General features: G+C 43.3%; 1 protein-coding gene across 2 annotated transcripts in view; it reads right to left on the minus strand.

The window, feature by feature from the left end:
• TBX20 (T-box transcription factor 20) overlaps positions 1-25,152 on the minus strand; it is a 114,469-nt gene that overhangs the window by 14,865 nt on the left and 74,452 nt on the right. The gene's annotated exons all lie outside the window — the stretch shown is intronic.

A 25,152-nucleotide genomic window follows, 5' to 3' on the forward strand; every position in this document is an offset into this window, starting at 1 on the left:
TATCCGATAACAAATGGTCCAATTTCAGATTAGTGGCAATCCCGTCATAATAGGCCTCTCTCACAAGGAATGATTATTAGCACAAAAGAAATTGCTGGCCTACTTACACTTCAAGATGTACATGCCATTCTTTCAAGCTCTTGACTAATGTTTAGGGTAGTGCTAGAATGGGGGAGGTCTTGATCGCTGCTGCAGTGCTAGTAGCGGTGTATTATACTACTTACACCATAGATATTATTAACCGTGCATAAACTTGATTTAAAACATCGTTACGTTTCCAGCTGTCATATATCGTGTCTAAACCATTACGTGTGCTAGTGAAACACCTTGTTTTAATGATGACTACTTTAGGATCAAGTTTGAATTGCAGCCATTATGACAAATGTTCATTGCAAATTTTTGATACTTGTTTTCAACCTTTTTTACACTGCTTCCTTCCTTTTCCTCTTTTTCAGTCCTAGAATGAGCTCCTTTTACTACTGCCCTCGTCCCGTATTTTCCCCTATTTGTTTATATTGCCTTCTTATCGTCTAACCCTACCACTCACCCTAACCCTATACATTTACCTCCCAACCCGCCCTTCATTTAGCATGTGTTTTCATTGTATTTCCTTTGCCTACTGCAACCTTAATCCCAAACCCAATACCAACAGCCCACAACGCACTACTCCTTGCCATACATTTCCTTTTGGCTTTTCATTATCTGGTGTATTTGTCTTTTGGTTAATTCGTAGTGAATTTTATTTGTATTTTCTTTGAACTTTTTGGTTCAACATACCAGTATTTTCCCCAGCGGTAAGAAAGGGAATATGGTATAAACAGCCGGCATGCATCGGTCACATTTGTTCTACATTTTGATTCTGGTTCAGAAATATTATAGGCTCAAACGTAAAAGTTTCCTGTGGTCCCTGACAATAACCATTAGTTATGTGAGTGAAATATGACATAAATAAGGAAGTTCCAACCAATAAAAAGTGCACAGATCCACCAACCAGATGATTGGCTGCAATGATTGTCTGACTCCAGACCTTGAGGGGTTTTCAGGATCTATGTCATTAATATTCATGAGATAAATTTGCATATAATAAATCTAAATGGGTGCACATTTTTTTCTCATTAATCTATCGGGAAAACCCAGCAGGATTCCTTACCATGTTATTCGTTTTTTTAATTGCAGGTACAGAAAAGTGATATTTGCATGTCAGAAATGCTGAGTATCAAATTGTTCCTAGCAAACAAAGGGAAAAGGTGTGATATAACTTTTATTGAGTCCTAGAAGTGTGATCCCTTGGCATCAAATTGATGTCTGAAGAAAGTGTGTCATTCTTTTAAGGTTGAATAATGCATAGAGTGATAACATTAACATTAATAAATGGAATGACAAGAATTTCCTGAATCAAAGGTGCCCAGCTCAGCCCTAAAAATATATTTCTTCAAGTAACAGTCAAATACACAAAAAGGTCAACAATAAAGAGTATTGTTTCTCATTAGTTTTGGCTATTAGGTGGTGCTTACGCACTGTCTATAAGCTGAAACTAGTGTTATCAGAAGTGGATATAGGAGAGAGATTAGGTATTTGGAGGGACACACAGCCTGTGCGTGTTGTTTAGTTATTTACCACCATATTGACAGCCCTTGGCCATGCTGATCCCTAAGGCCATTACCACCCACCTGTCCTCCCGCCCCACCCAAAACACATCCCCCGGGATCTCTTTGAGCTATCTCTATCAAGCAGTAACGTCAAACTTTGTTATGAACACAGCCTGCCAGTGTTATTTTTGAAGGAGGCTTTTGAAGGTAAATGTCTTTATTGCAGCTTTAATTGTGATACTTGTGTAATAAATACCTGTCCATTCACACACACACACACACACACACACACACACACACACACACACACACACACACACACACACACACACACACACACACACACACACACACACACACACACACACACACACACACACACACACACACACACACACCAATTTAATAAAGACAAGTCAGTGATAGTAAGTCATGGAGCCCTTAGCCTTCTGAAGTTCTCTTATCTTCGTCATCCTTATCCTTTCTTCTTAAATGGCCTCACTTCGATAGAGAACCTAGTTAGAATCATTTTTTAAGACAACTGCATTGTCTTTCTTTGAACTATTTCTGAACTATTTCTATTAATTATTTATTCAAAGCACAGAGATGTCAGTTTCGATGAGAAATTACTTCCAATAACACATTTACAGATTGCAGAAGCATTTCCAGAAAGGGTGCCTGTACAATAGCATAAAGATGAGAACAAGTAGTGAGCCAGTTTATGTTGGCATTAAAATAAATTAGGACATATACCAGGGACAAAACAAAACCATCAGAAACAAAATGTGTATAAGAAAACAGGTGACTTACAAAGGTAACATTAACCTAAGAGGGCAAGGGCTTCAAACTAAAGAGGTGTACTCATGAAATAAACAACATTACATTATTAAGCATCACTGGAGGCAGTGGTGGGATCAGGTAGGGAGGATCTGGGAGAGGGCAGGAGGAGCTCGCACTTTAGCAAGTCAGTGAATTTTAAACTGAGCTTTGAAGAAATCCGCAGCTGGACTGGCTTTGATTTCTATGGGCAGTGGGTTCCAGTGGAGCAGTATGAGTAAGGATTAAGAGTGAAAGTGGGGGAGGCACAGGGAGGGTATGAAAAGGTGAGGTTGAGTGCAGAGGAGGATTAGAGGGGAAAAGATGGTGAGCGAACTGAGATACAATCAGACAGGTATTAGGGAGCCAGACCATTTATAGTTGTAGACTTTAGCACTATATAAAAGAGAGACGGCAATGAGGGAAAAAGGGGTTGTGAGGGAAAGAGTGGCCCTGAAGCTGTGGGTAGGAGCGTGCTGGGGAGTAACTGTCCCAGCTGAAGGAATGCATTTGCAACTTTGCCGCTCCTTGGGCTCATTTTACTGCATCTTCTCAACTTGCTTGAAACAGTGGAGGGCAGAGGCGTTGCCATGGGGGGCTTTTGGTTGTAGCCCCGGATAGAAGATCAGGGGCTACAAGCAAAAGGCTAGCTCGCCCTGAGACCCGACAGTCCCGATATTAGTGTAGCCCCCATATTTTACCTTGAATTCTTTGAATATTACCTTGAACCACACCTAAAGAGGGCTGTGATTATTAGCCTATGCCACACTAAGGTAGAACTGTGAATATTAGCCTGCGTCGAATCCGGAGAGGATTGTGAGTGTTACCTTGAGTCACATCTAGAGAGAACTGTGACTATTAGCCTGTGCCACACTAAGCTAGAGCTGTGAATATTAGCCTGCGTCGCTTCCAGAGACGTTTGTGAGTGTTACTTTGAGTCACATCTAGAGAGGACTGTGACTATTAGCCTGTGCCACACTAAGTTAGAACTGTGAGTGTTGGCCTGCGTCGCATCCAGAGAGGATTGTGAATGTTACCTTGAGTCACATCTAGAGAGGACTGTGATTACTCTCCTGTGCCACACTAAGCTAGAACTGTGAATATTAGCCTGCATCGAATCCGGAGAGGATTGTGAGTGTTACCTTGAGTCACATCTAGAGAGAACTGTGACTATTAGCCTGTGCCACACTAACCTAGAACTGTGAATATTAGCCTGCGTCGCTTCCAGAGACGTTGTGAGTGTTACTTTGAGTCACATCTAGAGAGGACTGTGACTATTAGCCTGTGCCACACTAAGTTAGAACTGTGAGTGTTGGCCTGCGTCGCATCCAGAGAGGATTGTGAGTGTTACCTTGAGACACATCTAAAGAGGACTGACTATTAGCCCATGCCACACTAAGGTAGAACTGTGAGTGTTGGCCTGCATCGCATCCAGAGAGGATTGTGAATGTCACCTTGAGTCACATTTAGAGAGGACTGTGATTACTAGCCTGTGCCACAATAAGCTAGAACTGTGTATATTAGCCTGCGTCGAATCCAGAGAGGATTGTGAATATTACCTTGAGTCACACCGAGAGAGGACCCACAAAATGAGTATGCATCTATTCAGACAACAATGCTAATAACCAACCCTACTAAAACCTCACCCCTCTGCATAAACCTCTCAAACTCAACACAATCCTACCTCTAAAATCACAGCAAGCCTCAGACACTTCACTACACTACAACAACAAACCACACATAGCTTTACACAACAGCACAGGACAGATACCGACCGGATACCACACCAAAAAGCTCAATGAACGGTGTTAACCGAACTGAAGCTGCCAACAGCACATCACAGCTCCCTTGTTCTTTCTCCAAACTTGATCCGTACTAATGTACCCCAACCAACCCCCTTTTTTCCAGATCCGCCAGAGCACCAGGAGACTACTCCGGTGGTGATAGTGCACGGTACAAATATCCTTTAACATGAACCTCTTTTCCAGGCCTAGCAACTCCCCTGGTGCAGGATGCATTCCCCTGGGAATCAGGGGATTTGGGATTTAACCACGGTAGTCACTCCACTGCATGGCCGCAGTACCCACATTCTATGGATGCCCTGCTTCATGGCAGTAAATCTGCGTGCACGATCATAGATTCAATTTTGTGAGTGAGTGTCCCCCGACCCCCGCCCCGCCAGAATGCATCCTGCTCAAATGTAAGCGCAGAACTAAAAACGCACAAGCTGACCATGGCCAATTCCATTTATTTTCTTTACATTTCCGCCTTCTCTTGTCTCTTGCATTCCTCTCCGCAGTGCTATGGTGAAAAGGGCCCAATGTCGATAAAGTTATTTTCTGCTGCACAGTTCTCCTTTTCTATAATCGTGAATACGTATTCACATTATTGTGCAAACTTACATTTTTGGGGACTTTCGAAGATGTGTTTAGGCAATGCCTCTGCCCTCTTGCAACCAGCCCCATTTAAAAGGCTCCGGTTTTATGCAAAATAAATCTCCCCCCCCTACTCCTTGCCCCCTAAGATGACCCCGTTTGATTTCTGCAAGATGGAATGTCAGTGGGCAAGTGGACATACACTGCAGCCACGAGACCAGAGGCCCTGCTCTTCTGAGGGCCTTGATAGTCGTTTCGCCCTTGGCACGTCACGGAAATCATGGCGCTGGCTGTCCTGAAAGGGAGGGGATCTTATCGGAGTGATTTACTTGTCTCAGGGCTGGAAGTGGACAGCAAGCCGTAACAGCTCCTCCACCGAGGCTGAACTAATTCAATTGCTGCCTTTTAAGTGATTGAAAACAGTGGGCATATCGGGGCCATCTCCAAGAAGATTTTACAAAGAGGACAGGCCGCGTTGTTTACGCCCTGTATTTACTGCCGCCGCACTCTGTGGCGTAGCAGACTTCATACATCATTCAGTTAAGGGGAAACAGGAGACTGGAGATCAGCCTCGCTCGCGCATGAATCAGCACCGTCTTGTAGACTGGGGTAGCCATTTAGGATCCTTGACATTGGGAAACAGGATGTTGGAAGTCTGAGAGGCATTCTGATCATGGATCGAGGAATAAACAGAGTTGCCAAGTGCCTAATTATGTTGCCTATTAGTATGTGCATGATGTGAGCCTGTTCCTGGTCGCACTCTCTCCTGTTTTGGCTCTTAAAATCAAGACGCACCATTTCAGACTTCTCTCAGTTGGTTAAAAGGTATAGGGTGAAAGGGACCCTCAAAAGTTGCTTGTAATTCGGGGCATAACCCGATGCGGTGTAACGGAAATCAAAAATGAACCACCGTAGGGTGAAACCGCCAGTGCCCATGTCTCGGAGTCTGTCGATTAGGGTGTTGTGGCTAATGGTGTTGAATTTGGCTGAGGACATCTCAGTCCACCACAAGCATTGTTAATCATCGAGTGCTGGAGCGAGGACCGATTTCGGGGCCCCTGAATCCAGCTTGGAAGCTGTCCATGCTGGAGTTTCCGTTGATGAAGGATTAGAGTTGTTTCATCACAAACCGCACTGGCTGCACACATACTGAGTGCACCCAAGCACTATATACTACCCTACTCTCGCCACTGACCTGGACTACGGTCCCCAAGAGCGTACAACCCACAGCGCTTTGAGATCATACCAATGGCATATAAGGCGCAGCACAAATGCACAATAACATAACATTAGCCACTGAAGGAGTTTAGCTGGAAAAAGTAGATTGGAAATTGGGCTATGTTGAGTCATGTCACCTTGGTCAAGGGAAGGCTTCTTTAAGATATGGGTTACTGCGACAATCTTCCGTTGGTCAGGGACCAAACCTTATATCAGGGAAGAGGGATCATTCCCATCACATGCTCTGAAGGTGCTGTGTAAAATAGGAACTTTTTGAATATTTATGTAGGTAGCAGGCCTCTAAGAGATGTGAAGGCCTTACTACTGGTTATAAGGTGGGCCATCACTAGAGGGTTGCATTTGAGAGTGCAGTAGAATATTTTCACTGAGGCCACCAGTGCATGCAAGAAAGCAAGAAAGACACAAACGGCTTGGTACCAACTTTCTCTCCTGCGGAAAATCAAACCCTTTTCCTGGAAAACCACTTCAGAACTGCTGTCTAATCCTTGGTCCCCTCCCGCCTGGGGTCAATGCCCTTTTGGAAGGCCTTCTGGTAAGTACCGTGGCACCCCTGATATGCGTCCTGCATGCTGCAGCAAGTCTCATCTAAGGACTCTGCAAATTCAACCACATCACCCAGACCATCACCAAACTGCACGGGCTCCCAATCCAAGCCTGTGTCATCTTCAAATCCTCCTGCTTCATCTACAAGCTGTCACCCTGAATTCCCCAAGCTACCCCACAGACAAACTCAGCATCACAGGAGCCCTACGACCCACTAGAAATAAGGACATGTGCAGACTTCAACTCTGCCGGTGCATGAAGGAAAGAACCAGAAGACAGGCTTTCTCTGTCTATGCTCCAAGACTCTGGAAGCACCTCCCCGTCAACATCAGACACATTCACTCACTTCACTTAGGTCCACACACCCTCCACTCCCCACACTACCTGCAACTTGGTGAGCTGCTCCCCACTGTTTCTTCCCATATTGCTTGTAGATCCCTCACTAACAAACTGTCCACCCTCCCCATTCCCTGTTAGCTCCCGGGTGCCTTGTTTCTCTGCTTCCCTCATCCTGTTCTTCCCCCTATGATTGCCAAGTGCTCCGTTGCTGCCCGAAGCTAGGGCTGCACTCAATGAATACTCTAATAATGATGATAATAATAATAATAATAATAATAATAATAATAATAATAATAATAATAATAATAATTATAATAATTGTGCAGTACACTTTCTGGTGGAGGTTTGAAATTCTCTATGGCTAAGGGTGCTATATTTCAAGCAACATTTGCATTCCAGTTGGTGTTTTTCATCTTTTGTAGATGTGAGTGTCTCAGAGAACCAAGGGTTGGATTTGCTGCCGTAGGGTTCCTCCTATGTTCTTTAAATGTGTCAGATTGGTCATAGGTTTTGTTGATGGAATTGGAGACCATACCATTGATAGTAGAGTCACAGGTGAGAGATGCATTAGGGTTGAGGATAGTTAAATGGTGATCTTGAAAGGATTCATAAAAAGTCATCCAGTTGTTTCTAGAGAGACCAGTGCGATTTAATGAAATCTAGGAAATATAAGGCCACAGGAATGGTAACATTTTCGGACCTAATGAGTAAGAAAGAGGTACCTGTTTCAAGGTGATCGACAAGCGTGCAAATGAAATAAAGGGTGTGACCTCACTTATGAGAGAGGCCTAGTATTCCTTGGGAAATATTTAGCCCATCCATATCCACAGAGTATTTGCTGGCTAAGGGATCGCCTGGACCAGCTACAGGGAGAGTGAAATCTTCTGGGACTACTGGGTTTGCATAGACAATAGCGAGAGAGGCCACGTGACTCAAAAGATGACACACAGACTGGAAATAGTGGGTAGGAGGCATATTGCTCAAAACAAGAGGTTGACAGTAAGAGGTGGACGGAGAGGGCTTTGTGAGCATTGATTCAGAGTTGGGATGAGCGGCAAATGATATAAATCCACTGAAGACAGCTGACATTACTGGCCATCCAAGTGGGTAGATGGCAGCATGGCCCCTTGGGCGAAGGTGCATATGTCATTTTGCTTAACATCTTTGATGCACCCTCACGGTGGTAAGTGTGGGGGTGCTTTGAGAGGCTGCTGGAGTCCCATCTCAAAGGGGCTGAAAACTACTCAGACGTGGACCCTTAAACTCATCATCATCCTACCCTACTGATTTGCAGACATTTCATTCACATGCATCTGCTGAAACCTGCGTCTCCTATAGATTTGGACAGAGTGGACATAACACCTGCACTAAATGACAAACTGTTTGCCTTATCTAAAAGCTCTGAAATCAGGACTGAATCCTACTAACCATGATGCCATTCCAGAGAGAGCGTCCACCCCCAGTTCTCTCGCAAATGACATGTGTTCTTTTTTCATCAGGTTGGGGTTACTGGTAGAGGGACTAATCCATTCAAATTATCAGATGGCCTGATTAACCCATCACATCATGTCACTACCCTTCGTTTCCTCCTTTTACTGAGAATAATGTGAATCTTCTGTAATGACTTGCTAATCCAACCATGGTCCTCTCTGTTCTTTCCTGCATCGCTGCACTGTTCAGTTGCTCGTTTTCGTCTGGAAAATTCTACCAGCCCGTTGAGCACCCCACTATTCTGCCTGCTTTGTAGAAAGCTTCTTTTAATGCCTCTGCATTGGTGAGCAATCACTGCATTTCTCTACTTCCGTTCCTCACCACTCTTCTTGCTTGCTTGCTACTCTTCCTTTACCTGGATACTAAACTCTCTTCTTCTCGCTCTACACTCTTTCCTTCGTCCTGTGCAATGGACTGAAACTGCTTCTCTTCATGCCCCTTTTGCTTGCCATGCTGTACTCTCGTCTCTCCTTCTACGCCTTGAGGGTTTGCTCTGCGTTACAAGGCAGATCACTACTCTACACCTTCTTCTTTTGGTATCTCAGGTTCTGCTTTGTCGTGTTTTTACTTTTACCTTTCTTATCTCACTCTGTTTTCTGGTTGGCTCCTCCTCTCTTCTTCCACAATGTTTTGGGGTTCCCCAAGGTTCTTTTGTTCTCCCTCTCTACACTATTCCCCCCATCTCTATTATGTTTCTTATAGACTGAGATGACGCCTAAATCTTTCCTTCTCATGCATGTCTGAACAGGACATTTCCAACACTGCTCTCTCTTGTTGTCTACCACTTTACAATATTCCTAAGGATGACCCCTTTCTTTCCTTTTAAGCTACTAAGCTTCTTATTTCTACTCAAGTTCTTTCGCAACTTGACTATTGCACCGCTTTACTCGCAGGTCTTCCTGCCTATCACCTCGCTCCATTATGTTCTATCTTTAATTCCTCTATTGGTACTCTTTTTTCCCTCTGAGCTCATATCTCTATTTCCTCTACTCTCCTATCTATTGGCTTTCTTTCGCATCCCAGCTCCTCTTTCATTTTCTTTGCATTTCTTTCAAATGCTTACATGGCCTGGCCCCCTTATCTTTCTTCCCTTGTCTCTTTCTATGTTGTTACTCGTTCTCTAGGTTCTCAATCGCTCTTTCTTCTGACAGTTCCTATACCGCTGTGCACGCAATCCCGTTTCGGCTCCTTCTCCTTACTTGCTCCCAAGTACTGGAACTCTTTGCCTCTCCCTATTCGTTGTTCTCCCAATCTATCTATCTTCTGTTCTAATCTCAAAACCTATTTGCTTTCCTCATCACTTTTCCGTTATTTATTCACATTCATTTGTTATCCTCGATTTTGTACCGTATCCTCCATGTTTAGCGTTTATGCGTAGGCATTTTAAAAATTAATACATCCAAATATAAACAGCTTTACGCCTCTATTTTCAATGGATTCTCTGCTCTGAAACCCCCGATGATTTCATACTCTCTTCTATTCAACATTTCAAAGCTGAAATTCTATGTTTCCCAATTCGTCTTTCTATGCCTGGGTTCCCCATCCTCTGTCTTCTCCCCCACTCCACTTCCTCTCTCTAGCTTTACCTCTAATCTTGGAATAATGTTTGACCTTTCACTTTTTTCTCCTGCCATTTCCAAAGTTACAACGTAGGAAAAATTATCTCATTCCATGTTTTCTAGATACCAACTTTCTCATTCTCACCTTGATGATTCCTCGCATTGACTTTTCTTTTTTTTTTCTCGGCCTACCTCTTTTCACTCTCCCTCTCTCCTCCAATGTAACTTTATGCATGTCAAGTTCGCCTTCAGCTCCCTCCTGCTCTCACATGTCCCCCGCTCTAACAGCTCTCCACCGGCTTCCTATGGCCCGCAGGCCCTGTTTCTGTTGTCTGTGCACTTTTTTATGTGTTCACAGTGTGGGTACTCTCCATCTCTCTTCCCTTGTCTAGCACTGTTCACCTCTTGTGTCCTGTATTCTTTCTCCCATGTCCTTCGCTCAGTTTCCTGCGCTCAGCCATGTTTCCAGCTTTTCTTGATCCCAGCTCCTAAAATCAGTCTTTCGCTCCCTTCTCAAAACTCACCAACTTTCTTCTTCACCCAACCGATCCGAAGGCTGCAGGATTGCTGAATCCCGCAGCCTTTAAACAAATATTCCAACTTTGAAATCAGGCAGCAAAGGTAGAGGCAAGGTTTTTTTCCATACAGCTGAGCAGAAACGGATTGGGAAATCAGCATAGTGTCCCCGTCTCACAATTGTGCCACCCGCACACAGATACCTTCGTTTTTTTTAACGGTTATTGAGTCTCATACTGTAAGTTAACATGACAAATATAGCTGGTTACATTAAAACTGAACTTCCCAATGGTACATTCTCCTGAGGGGGGTTTTACAGCACCATTCGGGACCTGTACGATTCCACTCGGTCGGCCACCCACGTGATACAGAACATCCCTCAAGTGGATCTTTTCACCACAATTAATGCCTGCCTGCAGGATTCTTTTTTTCCCCAGTTCTCATTCAGTAGAACCCCCTTTAATGGCGACGCTGAACTAATAGTTTATTTATATAAATGCAACGGGAATTGTTTGTTTTTTAATGGCATAATTGTATTGTCTTAGTTGCATATTTATAACACGCTTAAATACGTAGAGGTTTCTAAGCGCGGACCCGGGGATCGAACCTGTGCTGCTTTCTGTTGTCTTGCTTCCAAGGCGAGCACGTTGCCTATCCTCCCGGGACTATATCTGGGTGTACCTGTGCCCTGGAGAGAGCCGGATGTAACATGCAAACTGCCTCTCACGTGTATACTTCCTTTCTGTGCCAGCTTCCCAAGCAGTGCAAATATATGCAAATGTATTGGATGTAAGAAGCCCAGGCAAAGGCTGTAAAGTCATATTTGGAGGTGTTCTACCTTAGCCTATGCGGTGTGGTAAGTTACTCATTTAAGATTCCATTGGCGGTTAGTCTCACCAACTGGGAGAATACTTTGCCAATGTTCCTTAACTCCAAATCAGCCAGTCACGTGCTGGATAGTGTTCGATCAGAGAACGTGTATTTGGTTGGCGCGAGTGTTTGGCATGCACTATGACATTGTTTTGCCCTGTATGACTTCAGGAACAGACACCCTTGGTAAAAAATCATCTGCCTCTGGTAATATATTTTCTTGATGAATGCCTCTTTGGCTGTCTATCCTTTTGAATATGTCTGCGCCAGTCCTTCACTATAAACTGTTCATTATCACCAATAAAAGTAGTGGTAGGCGTCATCAGGAAGTCAGCTTAAATTGGTTGTGAGTCCTCTTTCAGCACCTTTTTCCGATGTGGTCTTCTAAATGTGATGTTGCATGGAATAATTTGCTAACCGTGAGATTGCCCCTCAGCCCTGCCACAGTCCTCTTCAGGCATGCATGGACAGGCAGCTCCCTTAATGCCAGTTCCGCTGCCTGTTCACCATGCACAAGGTTTGATCATGGGTCTCCTTCATGCACGAGCCTAACAATGACATAGGTATGCCATGTTTTGAGGGTCCTGAGGAAATATGACTTGGACATTAATAATCAATAATGGACTAAAACAAGTAAATTATGTATTTGCACCCAGGAAAGGGTGCTAGCCAATCAGGTGGCTGGAAGAGTGGGTGAGAAAGCAAAGTGTCCACCTGCTGTTTCCAGCCACCCAAGGCCTGTCCCCTGGTGACACCATCTTTTTTTTAATGTAAGGAGCCTCTCCCTGTTACCTCCCCAACTCCCAAAACAATACAAAGCCATACCTCGGGAGGATAGCTCAGCGGCAACATGCTTTCCTTGGAAACAAGACGATATGGAACGACACAGGTTCGATCCCCGGGTCCGCGCTTAGAAACCTATGGTTATTAAGCGCGTTATAAATAACCTATCATATCATTGCTCACCCCATACCCCTCCCACTTACCTGCTGGATTGGAGCTTTGTGCTCCAGCCCTGGCGCTTCCCCTGCCCCTCCTGCTCCCGGCCACGATAGAGATGGAAAAGGGACTTAGACTACTTGCACCCGGGCGTACTGCGCGGTGTGAATAACAATCACGCCCCAGCAGGGGGTGGAGCATACATGGCTGGTAATGGTCATACTCTGCTCGAGCCTCCCTAAACTCAGGATGGCGGGCTGTCACCGGCTGTGTACGTACCTCTGCTGGGGCTTGATTGCTACATTAATTCAGGAATTGGTTTGCAAAACATCACACAAATGAAAAGGTAAATGCCTTTTTTTGAGTTTTCTCATTCAGAGAAATAAATAGGTCACCACATTGATTAAACAATTACCTTAACAACGTCCCTTGGTGACATGTTTAAAAAAGGAAAACATATATCTACCTGCTTGGCTGATACTGGGGCAAGCAAGTAAGCAGCAGTTGATACCTCTGCTGTCCTGGTGTAAATAAAATGCACAGAAGACTCAAAAATAGTCCTTCTATGCATTGCACAGTCCTTGCTCCTGCTCCACCTGGATTGTGTAAATGTCTACAGGTGCAAAAAGGATATCTGAATGTATACCTCTCTGATGCCCTTTGTGAATAGGGGGGTGCATTAGCATGAAAGAATGTCTTGTGAATTGCCCCCCCCCCCGGATACACATAGAATCCATGAGCCCTCGCTTCAAGGTTTTAGCCTTGTGCTTTAAATGCAAGCTGGTCATTAATGAAGAGAACTATTTTTGAGGATATCACTTTTGCAATAACATACTTCAAGTGATTTATGCTGATTGAGTTATGCATTTATATTAGATGATAAATCAATATTTGCCCTATTATGATTTGGTTCCATTAAAATACTTAAGAAATGAAAATTGTAGAGGAAATCTAATTTCTGGTGTTGTTAAATGATCCATTTTAATTTTATGGGATTGGGATGCAAGCTTATTCTTTGTGCAAAAGATGAAGTCATCCTCATGCAGTTTGATAAAGAATACTTTGGCCTGCCAGGCTGGTTGCGATGCTCGTTACTCAACACTTATCTCCCCTGATGTTATCCTTGCTAGACTCATTTAAAATTACATGAGGCCAATTCCACGCCAGTTTCGTTTAGCAAGATGAAATGATGAAGGGCATACGGGCAACGGTAGATCCAGCCTTGCGCCGGCTTCAGTGCCTGCCGGGCACATGGGAGGAAGCTGGTTTATTTTACTTGCTGATCGGAGAAGCTGTTATGTAAAATGGTGGTTGTCTGAATTCTAAATCCATATATATCCCTATGTGCCATGGTATCATGGTATGCTTTGGAAATAAGACCACATAACAAAAAATTAAGAATAGTGTGTCTTTTTACTGTTGCTATGAAGGGCAAGCAGGAAAAAGTACATTATGCAATCATACAACAAGCCTAAAGCACCATTAACACTACCGAAATCCAAGACACATCTAGGGCCTGATTACAGAAACGTTGCACTGGTGCAACTGCAAATGTGCACGGTATTAGCACTCTGGCAAAGTTTGCCCTAATTTAAAAAAAAACTGGGGCATATTAGAAAGCCTTTGCACCGTGACAAGTACAGTTTGGCATGTTATAAGCACCAGGGCACAGATTGCCCTAGTGCAAAAAAGCAACATTTTCACTGCATGTTTGCACCAGGGAAAGTTTACTCTAGTGCTAAAATGGAAACTTGTCCTGAGGCAAAAATGCATTGAAAATATATTTTGTTTGCACTAGGGCACTTTTCGCCCTGGTGCTTACCATGCCAAACTGCACTTGTCATGGTGCAATGGTTTTCTAATATGTCCCAGTGTTTTTAGAAATAGGGCAAACTTTGCCCTAGTGCTAATATTGTGCAACTTTGAACTTGCACCGGTGCAACGTTTTTGTAATCTGGTCACTGGAGTCTCCTATTTCCTTTAAGAATCGCTAGCTCTGGCTCCAAGCTGTGAGCAGGAACCCGGGAAGTGGCATCATGGGCCGCAGTGGGCGGGGAGACGATTGCAATGGGCGGTTGGTTCCCTGTGCAAATTCGCACTGATAGATGTGCCTGTGCTGCCACAGGGCATCTGACATTTACTGGGGTGGTCGGGAGAACTGCTGGCCCCACTTTATCACAGCCGCCCCGCACCCCTTAACACATAAAAGCAGATGTGACGAGTAGTGGCTCTTTATGTAAGCCATAAGCAAATTTAGTATGCAGAGCAGGTGGGTGACCGCATTTCCATTCACAGGGAGGAGAGAAGAGGTCCTGGACATGTAAGCTGAACTCAGACACCTGTGCAAGTGTAAGACCTACAGAGATGCATATGTGTCACGTGCATTCATAAGATTAACATGCATTGACCATGTGACATGTTTTTAGAGTTGGAAAACTAAACGAAGAAAATCGTCAAGATGTTTGTCCTGGCCAATATTACATTGAATTGTATGGAGTCAATGGCTTAGCATAAACCATGGGCAAATAATCTTTCCCAAAGGAGAAACTCTAGCACTGGGCTCACCGACCCAGCTACCACCAACACCCACCCAGGGAGGCTTGCAAAAAGACCAACAAACTTGCAGAAAGACACTTTGGGCCCGATTCATGGAACTTTTAGCTTGGTGCAAGTCAGTTTGCACTGCAAAAATACACGTTGCACCGCTCTGTGAATCAGGGTGTTTGTTGGCAGTGCAAAGTCACTTTTCCATGAACCAGGCCCTATGTTGGTATTCATGACATGTTATTTTTGAGTGTGGTTTTCCTGACAGCCTGCATGGATTTTAGTAATCGCAGATCAGCGAGCCCAGTCCTAGAGCACTGGAGAAAGGCTCGGACTAGCCTATAAGGCAAAAGGGCAATGCCCTAATGAAAAAAAAGCAAAATGCTAGTGTGGAGCAGTTTATTCTGGTCAAAGTGGGCCACTTTTTGGGCCAATGTGGGCCAGTTTGATGAGCTACTTTACTATACAGCTAGTAGTTTTGTTCATTCTTGCTGAATAAATATTCTTTAAATTGCACAATTTGTATCACATGTTATCAAAAAACTCCCCCTTGGGTACTATTCAATCAGTCTGTACGAAAAGGAATGAATTGCCATTTGCAACCAACTGTGGGCCACTTTTTCTTTGGTGCCCGGGACAATTTTATGCCCCAGTTCTACCCTGACTGGAGGCCTCCCTTCCGATGGGAATATTTGAAGAACCAGACCACTAAAACCATAAGCTGCCAAACCCCTGGCACTGGCAGGCGTTGAATGTTGGCACAGGTCTGGAACCGCATGGGCGTCATTTTAGGGGGGGCACGGGTGTTTGTGCCCCCCAACTTTCATGGCACACCATTTTGTCCCCATTAATTTGGCTGGGGCAACTTTTCGTCAGATGTCATGTCTCCCCAACATTTTTCAGCAAAGTTACTCCACTGCGGAACCGTGTGAATGTGCGTTCCACTGCCATTTCTTTGCATCAGCAGGGCCTGGGCAATGCTCGGAAAAAGAAGGCAAACGTTCCGCGAGTTTATGTTCCTAGCAACCACCCGTTATAAAAGTTCTAATCATTTTCCATTTTCTTAGCCCTTCTATTTTGGGCGCAGGAAGATCTGGTTAGTGTCAGTTTTGAGAGTGGCCGAGATAGCGGGCTACAGAGAATGGCATACTATATATGCCCTGCTCTGCTACTTGTTGATGTGACAAGGCCGAATAGCTACTTGTGATTTGATATAAAACACACCCTAATAATCTCAGCCTGAAATATAAGAGATGAAAAGTTCAGACTATGCTACACGCATTGTGCATGCTTGTGTGGGTGTGCCTGTACGAGCCCGCCTCTGTTACCTGTGAATGGGCGCGTTCATAACTTTAATAATAATGATTGGAAAGAAAATTGTTTTGCGAAATTGGAAGTCTGCAATAACTTTGAATATTGAGGAGTGGTTGACTGAAATGCAAGAGTTGGCGGCTATGGAAAGGACAATTTACAGAAGAGAAGGGAAATTGAGTTTGTTTGAGAAAATCTGGGGTACATTTCTTCAGCTTTACTAGACTTGGTGTTATAATGGTGTAAATAGGATGTGGGGAGGTGACTGGGTGATGTTGATATGTTTATTTGGGGGTTATCTTTGGCATTGTACAAAGTTATTTTGTAATAGTTTTAATAATTTTGGGAAGTTTAATGTCTTATGGAGTGTATTTGGTTATATGTGATTTTATGGTTTTGTTATAATATTTAAAATAAAAGTTAAAAAAAAAAATAATAATGATCATTTTGTAATTTACATAACCAGATTCCTCCAGCTTCTGAGCACTTTAATAATGGTTGTCACTATTATTACTCCCTTTGTCCTCCTCAATGTGTTACTTTGGGGAGGGGGCAGGGACTGAAGGGCTGAGTTTGCCTGACCGCAGCATCATTCTCGTTCAAAGGGGAGCACATCCTCCCCTCTTACTGATTGACCTCCGAACCCCAGAAGTATGTACTTTACACTATCATACAAGGTCATTATTATTTTTTTTAATTATAATATCTATTTCTTATATAGTGCTACATACACATGGGTCTCAGATTGCTGCAATAACAGATGACATTATTATCCCACAGAGTAGCACTCAATTTATCTATCTCAGAAGGATGAAAGGCTGAGTTGACCTGCCGGCATTCGAACCTGCCATTTAATGTATTTATTTGTCTAGAGCTTAAGCCTGTAGGTGTCATTTACCAATCAAACCTGATTTGGAAGATGCATGAATTGATTTAATCAACACATCCGCTGCACAGTGACAACATTATTTCCAGATATGATAGCACAACAAACAATGCCCCTAATTTGCATAAGTATTTTTCAACATGTGCAAGTACAAATTTGCATTTGCTCGTGTTCAAGTGAAAAATGTATGAGGGGCAGAAGGGGTAATTTCCCAAATGACACATGTGAGCGTGCATCCATGTATGTACACCCACAGGTGCATACATTAGCTGTTAACTATTCCTTGCTGCCTAAAATTTTATTCTGGTTGTACCATGATATGCTTTGTAAATACTGCTCCTTAGCCATATAATGTCTGCCTGTAACCAGTACCGATGTACAGTGCTCGGTAGCTTCCCAAAGCTAGGTTAACACTCAATCAATACCCCAAAACAGAGTCATGAAATAAATGAACGGACATCCTGCTTTCTGAAGAGAATTCCATGGTTAAGGCGCGGTCTACCTCAGTATATTTTTCTGTGAAATGGGGAACCTTTACATTGCACACCCCAATATGCAGGTACTGAACTTTGCATTTCTGACTGCATTTTACTGCGCCACCCTACATTACAAAAACAAACTGCTGCCGTGGTTAGAATCTGCAGACACACTTTCTAACCAGTGGTTGAAATGTATAAAAAGAAGCAGTAGAATTATGTTCCCTGCTGGCCTGTCCCCACTCCCCACAAACCCAGTGGCGTATTTAGGCTTTATGCTGCCGTAGGTCCAAATAAGTGCATGCGCCCCCCTCAACTTTACTCCACCTCTGCCAGACTCTGCACCTTAACCAGATTGCGCCCCTTCAACAAACTCTGCCCGCATTGTTCAAACTACACCACTTAACCCCCATTGTGTCCCCTGTTTTGGCTCCATAACATTACAAGGACGTTTTTAAGGTTGCTGGGATTACAAAGTTATTGCTTCCTCTCTTTTAATTCAAGCCTGTTATCTTGTATGTTAAGTTGAAAGAGTGTTTTCAGATCTCTGCTGCTCAAGATTTGAGAAGGCAGTGTGTTCTACAGTTGAGTGCACTAGATGTAATTGTTACGGCTAATTGTCTACTTTCAGTTAAAGTCTGAAAACAATCTTTTAGTGGCAGTGATAAGAACATAAACTGTCTGCCAACTGGACACAAGTGAGAGAAGGTTGGAATGAGGAGTTTTGGTTTCAATGCTAAGATCTGGCTTCTCTCGCAAATTGGCTGCTGTCACTCTATGAGAAGCACCGAGACTGGTCTGTAATATGAATGCAACATAACTATATTTCTATATCCAGTCTTAGCAAATGGTAAAGTTTACATATGAAATATATGCAAGGGGTTCAGGCACATCTTATACGAATGTTGAATACAAATAACTCAACCCCCTTCTCATGGTTATAGGTATGGTGATAGCAGGGGGCAAATGGAAATAAAGTAAGTTACCTGCTGCAGCCTATGTACCTCCAATACCTTGAGCTAGAACACCACTAAAACATGGCAAAGTCACAAGTGAAATTTGTAAACTCTGCCTGGGCATAAACACCTCAGAAGAGTAAAGACAGTTGGAGAAGGTTCTTGGAATCTTTGGCTGTGCATTGTCACGGCGGAGTAATGGATAAGGGCGACCCTGTGGGAAGCAACAGCATTCCACGTGGCTGCCCAAAACAGGCACGTTTTATCACAAATGAAGTGGAACATACTGTTTACGTCATTGCTGTTTGTGCAACTGCTCAAAATACCCAATACTCCAAGAGTAAAACTGAGTAATGGATCATGCGTTCCAGCACAATATTACCTTTGTGGGTGTGGTTTAGGCTATGAGTCTTGCCAGCTTGCGTTTAAGGTAATTTAAAATGTGTGTCAACTCTGTAGAGATGGTTGGACTGTACAATACATAGGAACATTTTGAGATGTGTGGGTATAGATATAGATGTCCTACTGTTTCACTGTAAAATCCTACGTCGTATTTAAAGTATAATTAATGTGACTATTACTTATAAGCAACATAGTGATACATTGTGCGACATATTTTGCAGTTGGTTCTCCTGGTAGTACTGGGCGTGCAGCACAATGTCATCAGAGACACATGATAAACCCAGCACAGATGCCATTTGCCTGCTTAGCAATGAGCAGCTTCTGTAAAGATGGCTGGATGGATATCCTTACGGGCCACCTTTACAGCTGTGAAACATTGTGTACCGTTGCCACGCAGTTTGTGCTCTCACCCTTCCATGGCTTTGGGTATCCTTTCATAGGTTTCTTGATGCACTTGCACATTCAGATTTACTCTTCACCATTTTAACTTCTCTATGATCTATTTCATGCTTGCACCTTTTGGACGGCCACAGACCTCTGAAATGTGGGGCCGTGGAGGGAAATTGGTGCCTGCTTCTGAACATCATTTTAGCGCCACCTGTGGGAACTCTGTGCTTGAATTAAGCATAGGCATATGTTTAATATTGTAAAATGATACATCATTTTTAACCTTGACTTTTCCGAAGAGAAAACCCTCATTTTTGCAATGGTTTGAAAAATGCTTGTCATGTATTTGAACATACATGTGATTGCTTAACACAGGATAGGTCTGCATTGATTAGAAAGAACTCCAAAGATAATGTGAAGTGGCACCAATAAAACCAATGAGGTTTTGGCTGTTTTGCATATTAGAGAGAATTTTGGGAAGATAGGAATGACTAAAGAGCTTTATATCTGTCATACATATCCATGAGACTTGTATGACTGAATCACTAAATACCTAAAGCACGCTGGGTTTGAGAAAAGTTTTTTTTTTTTAAAATAAACAAAAGTCGCCCTAACAATAACGATTTTGCAAATATCAAGCATATATACAAGTTTGGCCATCAAAGACTTTAGCTGTCTCAGTGAAATATCTGTTTACATCACAAAATTCCTTGCAGTGTTGTGCATCCACCAGGCTCAATTGGTTTATATTTAAAAAATGACAAGCAGTAAATTGAAAAAATAAACTGCAATGAAATCTTTATCCTCCAGCAGTCTGCTGGGCTTACTAGCATTTTTGTAAATACGTCTATGCAGAAACCCCTAAACAAATGTTCCTGCTGTCTAAGGGAACTTTCAGTGTAGTGCATTGAAGGGTAAGTTTCAACCTCTTCCTACACTTTTATTTTAAAACGAAACCATTCCGGAACGGTTTCTTTTTTAAAGAAAAGCATAGGAACAGTAAAACATTTAAAAAGTCGAGAAGCACTTCTTCCAACTGCTCCCGCCCATTTCAACGACTGCTTGTAACACACGTGCTATAGATTCACGTTCTCATTTTTGGGGAATTGAGGGCCTTTGTCACTTGCAGGTCTCTATCCCTTTGCCCGAGTTGCTGGTGTGAAGGAAGCAATATTTGAATATAAGGTATGTGCCCGGCCCACACACTGGCGGCAGCCATATAGCAGAGGATTCCAGTGTCTCCAGGGAATGTGGAATCAGAGAAGCTGGATGGGGCAAATGTGCCAATTATAGGATGTGCGGTGGGAGGTTCCTATAGCACTCTATACCGAGGTGGCATTGGCGTACCACCAATTATTTCTCATGCCCCAGAATCGGTGTTACATGATCTCTGACATTACTTGACCATACACTGTGTAACAGGTCTAACGAACCGGGAGAGGGAGTTGTGGCTGCAGAAGATTTACTCAAAGAAGAATTTGTTGTATTTTTTACAACTGATTGTGCGCATAATATATGTGGGGGTGGATTTAGTAAAATAATTCATACTGGGGTGTAAAGGAGGGGTTTGCAGGGTCTCCCCTGCATATATTTGAAGCAAACCCGACCCGTAAAACAATAAATAATTTAATGAAAACTTTTCGATCAGATCACATAGAACCTAACAAACACTGTACCCATGTGCACTGCATATCTAAAATGAATGCCACATGCATAAGCTGATAATATCCAAGATGAACTCGTTATGCTGGCGGTATTGTGGGTCTTCATAAATATCATAAAGCATAAGAAAAGGGTGCATCAGCATGCTCCATTACTTTGCCCCATAAACCTGGAGTAACACATACTCCCCACTAATGCACAATGGCGGACTTTGGTGAGCAGAACGGACTGTCAGTTAAATCTAATAACTTTAAAGACTGGCGAATAAGACACTTTGGAGACGTAAGTTGTTAGCTAATTATTCCAAATACCATCCCTGCATACAGATCTAGGAGTGATAACTCTGACTTCAAAAAAGTGGCGAGTGAATGTGCGTGTGTCTTAATGCATCGAAAAGACCTCTCGAGAATGCATAGTATCTACCTGATACAATACAGCTTGATTGTCTGGGGTCACTATTTACAGGTCCTTAAGTAAGTGCACGGCATTACCGTATTTTAAAAAGACCGCTTTATTGCATGAGCCCCAACTGTAGTGCTGTTGTTCAAAATGGCCGACTCCTGACATTTCCCGACCCTGTCTGCATATGTATTCACTGCGCTCCTTGGGCATATCTGACCTGCCAGCCATATTGGAGGCGTCTGTTTTGCAAACCTGCAGACTCGGATCCCCAAAAATTGATATGCTGCATTATCAAAATCAAAACGTCCAAATCCAGAACTGTGTTTCGCCCAGCGAGGGTACCCAAAGAGCTGTCGTGACTGCGAGGGTATTTCACTGTGTTCCCGAAACTATTTCTGAAGGAACGCTTGGCTCCAGCCTTTTCCTCCTCCCTGTAAGCCTCCGCGATAAGCTTGGAAGAGTCTCCAGATAAAAGGAGACATCCTAAGTGGGCCGAGGCGAAGACAGACAGACTAAACTGGCTTATGAAGCGGGATCAAAAACATCTGGAATGCACATTATCATAGAAAATTGAAATGGCGACTCCACTGGCTTGTCGATGATCTAAGTGAGCGCATGAAGCACGGAAAGAAGCAATACCGTTCTCCACAAACCCAATAAAAAACCCTACACTCACACTGCGTGGAGTGAAAAGAGGAGCACGCAAACCGGGTCCGTTTTACAACATGCGTACTGCTTGGACAGATGAACGCTAAAAGACAAAAAAACACATCATAAAATCCATTATTAGCGCTGCACGAAATTGAGATTGTATAAGATGTAAGATGCCCGTCCTGTTTTGATATAGAACATAAACGTGATGCTGATGAGACACATCAGGTTATAAATAACCAAGCGCTGAAAGAAATGCAAATAGTACAGCAAATAATAAGAGGATTGTTACTATTTATGAACCCAGTTTGAATGCTACTGTTTATGAACGCTGATTTGCATTCTGATTCATTATATTGTTGACTGTCCTATGTAAAGCGCTTTGGACCAAGGCGCTATATAAAACACAATAAATACAAATACAAATCTGGATCTGAAATAAAGATCCGAAAAGATCCGAAGACGAGGAATTGCATCTGCTTTTGGAAATGCAGACAGGCGTGCATGCGCTAAAATAACGCGAGAGCCGGTATTCCACAGCATAATCCACAAAACTTGCAATCACTGACTTTTGAAGCTTCATTTTTTTTTTTTGACCTGAAGGTTTCTGCTACAACACACTGGGGGGTTGTCATTTCACTTGGGTTAACGCAATCCTGCTGTGTCCAAATGATGGTAGTGCAACAGTTAACAAAATAGCACGTGTCTGCATGCCTACAGCGTGCTGCTTTACTTGCTACAAATCCTAAAACCCGAAAAGGAAATCTCTGTTTTTCAGAAATGTGGGTCTGTAACACTTTGGGCCAAAGGAAATGTGCATCTTGGTGGCCCTCCCACCTCCAATGGGAAGGAAACATATACTAAAAAGGAATGCATGTTGCAGGAGCTACAGGAGCAAATATTGGCTTAAACATCAATACAAAAGTCGAAAACAGGAATGTGTTCTTTTGTGACAGAGCGATGTTTTGGTTAAAAGGCTTTGCAAATTGTGCATTTTAAAGAATATTTTTTCAGTAACACTGGTCAAAACTACTAGCCGCATAGTGAAGTAACTCATCCAACTCGCACACTTTGGCCAAAAAACGGACCCCCTTGGACCATAAAATCTGGTCCTACGTGACATGGTGGACCTGCACTTCAGGCATTGTCCTATTGCTTTATATTCCAGTCCAATGCTGGGTAGATCTCTGTACAGTGAACTCTAAGTACAGCCTGCTCCTAATCCCCTCCATTGCTAAATATGCTGTGAGGCGTTTGACCTTCTGCGGCGTGCGAGTGAGTCCAATCTTCCATTGACATCATATCAAGATGAAATGACAAGCAGGAACACAGTTCTCTACTGAGAATGTATAGAGATGTTCTTTTAATAACTGACAATGTTGTCTAATAAGTCATGTAGGGGGCCATTTTGCAAGCCCTGGAGTGATTTGTAGAACAAAGCTGTGAGTGGTTTATGCCTCACACTAACACTCCAGGGGATTGCCGCTCCTTTTGGTGGTGGAGTAGGAGAATGACGCAAAATAACGTTTCACCTGTGCATTCCGAGTCTGTCTACAAACAACATATTTTTTTGGCTGTATGAGATTTTCAGGCAGGCATAAAACACATCTTTCCTATGTAACGCCTGCTAAAAGCAGGCACATTCCACAGGAATCCATTGTGAGTGCTGTCAGCCCAGTCTAAAAGGTAAGCAGCATTTACACTTCTTGCAGAGTGCAACCAGCACGGCCTAAGGGCGAATTTAGCTGTGCTTATGCTTTACTTTTGCACTCCTTTTTGCTAATGTGGAAAATTGCATGGAGGGAGGTACCATGAGCACTTCATATAAATGACCCTCCTAGTGTACAAAGGCAAGCTTGTGATCAGTGCCGCATAGGGTGAGCTTTGATGTTGATTAAGTTGCAGTGGATCTCGCTCAAGGTCGAGGCTTCTGTGTTGGTGAATTAAACCACAAGGAGCCAGTGAAAGAATATTTCCTCTTGAGAGGTATATTAATTCATAAACATCACATGCAGTGACAATCCAGTACTTGGATCCTTGGGCCATCATTGTTGGAAAGTGCAATTTAGGCCAATATGCGTTTTGCACATTTCTTCTCAAACCTACGTGCAGGGCCCAGGCTTGCGGGCTGCCTTTAGGCTGGGATTGGATGCTGTCCCTTCCGCTGGCACTCTGACCATAAAACAAGTTATGTTTTATGTTACTAGTGAACATGTGAACATATCGTATTAGCTATGCATATTTAGAATGTCTAAACATGTGTAAAACAACATAAATGTGTGTGGGGGGGCGATATGTGCACTTTACACTCCCTAATCTCAGATGGAGGAGGGGCAGTTATTCACTAGATTATGCCCATAGCAGGCCACGCAGATCTTACCCCGGGACGGAGAATCCTCACTTCATCGGCCTGACCCACGCTGGAACCCACCAACTGGTTCTCAGTCCCATCTTATCCCCTTCCCAGATGCCCTCAATACTCCTGACCAAGACTGTTAGGTTTAAGTGAACACATGCAGGCCAATAGGAGCTTCCCAACACTTGGAAGAATGTACAAGGAGGAGTACAAGATCATCTCAGATGGGGCTGCAGAAGCGCTTTAAAAACGGTCAAGCATCCAATAATGCTGGAGCGCTTGAGCCGCTGTGGCCGTAACAGGAGCTACACACAGTGGGACTGCTCTCCTATTAGCATACGCGCTGACGGTCAATTTCCAGACTCCATCTCAGCCAAGGAAAGAAGATCTTTGCAAAAGGGAACATATGAAATCCATTTCCACTTCACACTTTACAAGCGTGTTATTATACTACCAGTAAAATATAAATAGCCAGGTGTATTACTGATGCAAGGATAAAAAGCCTGTTTAAAAGTTGAGCAAATCTGAAGAAATATCCTGCAGGTTAGACTAAAAAGGACTTCTGGAAATGTTCCTGGTTCCCTTGGACAGCTGTAATGTATCGCCTTCTTAGTTAGCTTGAGGATGGGGGCCAAAGGATGAACCTTGCCAAATCCCCTCTAATCACTCAAATGACATCCTCAGCAACACACACACAAAATGTTCATGTTATAGCCATATCAGACTTATGAGGCACTGGGCATGATTGGTGGAATATATAGCACAGTGTAATGCAAACGTACTCTTTGCACCATGAATTAGGCCCATTTAGCACGGCGCCAAGAGTACCTTTGCAGTGCAAAG

Source organism: Ambystoma mexicanum, chromosome 5p, assembly GCF_040938575.1.
Source record: "Ambystoma mexicanum isolate Mex_15411 chromosome 5p, UKY_AmexF1_1, whole genome shotgun sequence".
NCBI lineage: Eukaryota > Metazoa > Chordata > Amphibia > Caudata > Ambystomatidae > Ambystoma > Ambystoma mexicanum.